The sequence below is a fragment of the Sycon ciliatum genome, chromosome 9 (genome assembly GCF_964019385.1).
Source record: "Sycon ciliatum chromosome 9, ocSycCili1.1, whole genome shotgun sequence".
In the NCBI taxonomy this organism is placed as follows: Eukaryota; Metazoa; Porifera; class Calcarea; order Leucosolenida; family Sycettidae; genus Sycon; species Sycon ciliatum.
This window is the reverse complement of record NC_088651.1, coordinates 10,731,441-10,736,620: the sequence shown is the minus strand read 5'-3', so window position 1 is coordinate 10,736,620 and position 5,180 is coordinate 10,731,441.

Here is a 5,180-nt window from a genome sequence, read left to right as displayed (position 1 = left end):
ATTTGGCGGCAGCGGTGGGATGCTGTGCTGGCGGCGTGTAGTGCCCTTCCTGTTAGCAAGACTGTAGCATCGGCAGTTTCGTCGCCACGCTACCCAGCTGAAATGCCATACCGGTGGGAGAACAGTTCAGACGGCTTACGGCTGTACAGAGTGCGAAAAGCTGGACGCGGAAGCGTTCCCGGCAATGGCTTTGCCAGAGGTGCGGTGTTCGACGCTTTCGGGAAAGTTATCACGGCAAGGCAAAGTCATTTGTTCTCCTTGTGTTTCCATCTACTTTGTGTTTTGATAAAGATATTGAAACACGACAGTCATGGGCGACGAGTTGTCGAGGCTAGTACGGTCGAGGTCTCATTAGCCCCTCGCCCGAAGACGCCCATTCGGACTTCTCAAGGGTCGTCTACGGGCTGAGTGCGGCGAGTGTTCGGCAAACATCAATCCAGTCGCATCCGGCCGACAGTTTCCGCGCTGCCCGTAGCAGCGACTCCCCTTTTACTAGCGTGAGCACTCACCCGGTCATTGACATCGGTCCAGCGCCGGCACAAGGAGAGCGCCACCCACCGTGGTAGTGCCAGCGTCAGCAGATACCTGTGCGACTGGTACCGCACCCACTCACTCACTGCACTCAGCGGACGAAATACGCATGAGGTTTCCGAGCAGCGACTAACGAAGACGGCTGACAGGAACCCTGTCAATACTGGGAAGCATAGAGGCTCAGGCAGAAGGCACCACCTTGTCCGTGTCACGTGGCACAGGTAAGAACCTGTTCTGTGTATACACACTCTCTCTCTTTATCTGTCTCGTCTTACTCTTTTTTTTCTTTGCCAGCTTTCCTGGCGGTTATGTGCTTTTCAAGAAAATAAAAAACAAAACAAAAAAACATGACTAGTACAGTAAAGTATCGCCAGAGCGGCCCGTCTCGCGAGAACGCCCCACCTTGATTTTCCAGCCAGGGAAAGGAAAATCGTATGGCAGAGTGCAACGAAGTGTGTACGATGTAAGAAGCTTACTGTACTAAGGACGTAAGGTCACACTTGGCAGGTTTTTGTGTGGAGCTTGTGTCCGCTCGAAGGTACGGATTGACTGCAAAACGTGCTATATGTGTACAAGGTTCATGTCGTATGACCTACAGACAGCAGACCACCTCCACAATACGACCACGAAAGGATGAGATGGTTGGGCGCTCTGGCGGTACTTTACGGTAGTAGTACTGATGGCTAACATTGTCACTCGTCCGATTTTCGGTGCTAACTTTCTAGAAAAGCGTGTAAGAATAGGATAAATTTCCGGTATGGGTTTTTGGGCATTGGCTCATCTAAACAATTTCACAGTTCTTTTGAGACTCAATTAGTCTGACTTTTCCACATCCGTAGGAACTACCTTCATGGGTCAAGTCGCAGGTGCAGCTACTTCGAAGCCCCTCTAAAGCGGTGGTTCATTCTAGATTTGAAGGGGTTGAAGGGAAATGACTACTAGTAGTTTTCGTCTCTAAATAATTATCGGTATTTACGGATGGGGGGGGGGGGGGGGTGATCTTTTTGCGTTTCGCATGCGGATGCAGTTTTTGGCGCTCTGCCCAAACGTGAGATTTTGACTCTTTTCGTAGTTCGGTGAGCCTTTGGCTCCCGTGGACCCACGGAAACGAAGATGAATGCTGAGATAGACCTCGCCCTGCTGGGCTTTGACAGGCTGAGAGAGCTGGGACGGCAACAGGGTATTGTTGGATGCGATGGCCTCGCAAGACCGGAACTGGTCTGTGCGCTGCGGGACGCTGGAATTGGATCTCACTGGACCTGTAGTAGTAAGTCGCAGTCTGACACTCTAACTAGCCTAGTAGACCAGGTCACTTGCCTCACCAAGGAGCTATCCTTGATAACATCAATGAAGGCCGAAATACTTACATTGAAGGCAGATTTGGCCGATCTACGTGCATTGTCTGTACCCCATGACAGTTTGCAGAGCTACCACCCTGCTGGAGCTCTTTTGAAACCAACCTTGCCTGCTGTAACCGTACAACCCCAGAACCTACGCACATCACCAAATGCAACCCAGATTGAAACCAGGCCCGCCAAAAACGGCACCTATCATCCTCCAGCACTGTACAGCACCACCGTACAGGCTGGGCACCAGGGACCAAATAAGGCACACGACACACGTAATGAGACCACCGTTCCCTCGACACGAGTCACATCGTACTACGAGAATCGCCCAAAGCCCTCGGAACAGCTGTCAGGAGGGTCCCGCACGAAGTGTTGCGCACTATATTTGGGCAACGTAAAGAGTGGATGCTCCTCTGACTCGATTGCCAAGTGGTGTACAAGACGAGAAATACAAGTGATCAAGTGTTCAGTCTCCGAAACCAAGTACTTTGGAGTGGCATTCGCCCACGTCGTCATTCCAGCGGAACACAAGGAAGCAGCCCTCGGTCCAGATTTCTGGCCTCCAGAGGTCACTGCAAGAGAATGGCGCTTTAAGCAGGACAGGATCACCTCTGACCACGCTTCAAATCCGCAAACATGTCTACTCTAAATCCACTCGCACCACCCTTCACCCCCAGATCACATCCTTCATCCTTCTCAGTGCTCTCACTTAACTGCCGCTCCATAGTAAATAAGTTAGCTGAGCTTAGTCAAGTCTGTGAGCAGTATTCTCCAGACATAATCTGCCTATGTGAAACGTGGCTGACAGCTGCCATAGACGTCTCAATTCCAGGCTACACGTCATACCGCCTGGACCGCCCACCCACGACCAGCTCTGATAACCTGCCAGCAAGAGGCTATGGCGGTGTTGCTACTCTTGTAGCTGACAGATCGTTCATGTCCATCAAGCGCCGCTTCGACCTTGAGCGCTGTGGACTGGAGGCGGTTTGGCTCGAATTGCGGCCAGTGATCCTTCCCTCACTCCCCCTCATCATCTGCTCTGTTTACAGACCCCCTGGAGACAGCATCTCCCAAGTCCAGGGCATTTAGTGACCTCCTAGAGGACTGTCTGTCCACTATTAGCCTTCCCAATTCGGCGATTGTACTTGCAGGAGACTTGAATGCTCGCCACTCTGACTGGTCTCCTAGTGACACCACGAATCGTGCTGGAAGGGAGTTCCGTAACCTCTTCTCTTGTTTTGGCCTTGAGCAAATGGTGACATTCCCCACACACTTTACCCCCCACGGCTCAACATCGTGTATTGACGTTGTACTCACGGATCATCCTCACCTACTACTCTCTGTTACATCTGTTGCTCCTCTTGGTGCATCTGACCACGCACAGATCCTCAGTCATTTCCTACTGCCTACTGATGCTGTTTACCGTGAGGAACCTGCTGCAAGCGGACATCCCGCTGCTGCACCCCAAAGCCACTTCAGCAATGTTCCTGCAAAGCCGGAATATGACTTTAAATCCGTGCCATCTTCCGTCTGGGATAGTGTGAATGCAGAGCTCTCTGATATTGACTGGAGCTGGCACCTGCGTGCCAGCAACGTCGATGATGCGCTTTCACACTTTTCTTCCATTCTCAACAGTGCCCTTGAGAAGCACCTCTGGCCATTCGGAAAGCAGCCGTATTCTCACCGCTGCCCACGGCCCAGTCAGCCACCCTGGGTTGATGCCCATCTCCGCACAGCAATCAAGTGGAAATATGATCTCTATAGCATTTTCAGGAAGTACCCAACACAACAAAACAAACAAGCATACCAACAGCAGCGAAATATAGTGAAAACCCTGACGCGGACAAAGTACAGAGCTTATATCCGCTCAATGAAAACTACTTTGCAGGGTAGACACCGTCCATCGCTTCACCAGTTTGTGAGACAAGCAAGAATTCGAAACGTATCACGGGAAATTCCGTCACTCACAACAGGGACTCAGCAGGCGGCTGACCCTTTGGCCAAAGCTACGGCATTAAACGCCCAGTTTGCCTCTGTGACTCGGCCAGATGACCCGTTGCTCTCTATTCCCCCTATTCTCACCCCCTCGGCGCCCTCAGCTTGTTTCACGTCCGTCATCACCACAACTGCCACTGTCCGGCGTCATCTGAAGAAGCTTCCGACGTGCAAGGCATCTGGTCCTGACGGCATCCCCAACCGGGTCCTCAAGGCCCTGGCACCATCCATAGCATTCCCTTTGTGCCATATTTTCAACATGTCATTTACCACGGGCATATTCCCTTCCGCATGGAAAACAGCGAAAGTCATACCTGTATTCAAGAAAGGTTCCCGCCACAACCTGCAAACTACCGCCCTATCTCTCTTCTTCCCTGCGTGTCCAAAGTATGTGAACGCATCTTTTATGACCACTTATACAGACATGTTTCGCCGTTTCTGAGTCCCGCACAATCTGGGTTTCGTAAAGGCGACTCCACCTCTCTTCAACTGACCCGCATCGTGCAGCAGGTGTGCCAGCATAGGGATAACAGAGCGCTTGCTGGCATTTGCTTCTTTGACTTGGCCAAGGCTTTTGATACCGTCTGGCATCGAGGACTTTTGGCAAAGCTCGAGCATGCATTCAGGGTACGCAAACAGCCACTCTCCTGGCTGAAATCTTATCTCTCTGGGCGTTATCAGTACGTAACTGTGCTTGGCACATCCTCGGCTGCAGAGCCAGTATTGTCGGGCGTTCCTCAAGGATCAATTCTTGGTCCCTACTATTTATAATTTACGTAAACGACTTACCTGCAGTCTTCCCTGGAACGTCTCTGTTTGCTGACGACACGACCCTTCTCACCTCATCAGCTTCCCTCACTGGCCTGAAAAACAACTTGCGTGCTGGCATTCAGGAAGTTCTTTCCTGGATGTCGTCCTGGAGGTTGTCCCCAAATCTATCAAAAACAAAGATCATGCTCTTCCCGCCCCAGCCGGAGTTCACAACCCTCATCCATGCCAACTTTCCAAATCCAATTGACATAGTGTCTTCTCACAAACACCTTGGCATTGTGATTGACTCTGCACTCTCTTGGGTACCTCACATCGAACATATCTGTAAAAAATCAAGTAAATCCTTAGGAATTCTCTCCCCCCACTGCTCCTACCTCCCACTTTCTTGCAAGCTTCTTTTTTATTTCGCCTACCTTCGCCCAATATTTCATTATGCAGATACGTCTTGGGTTGGGTTATCCTCTTCCGCTGCTGCAAAGCTTGAAATACATCACAAGAAAATCCTTAAAATTCTCCTCTGTCAACCCCGCATGCTCT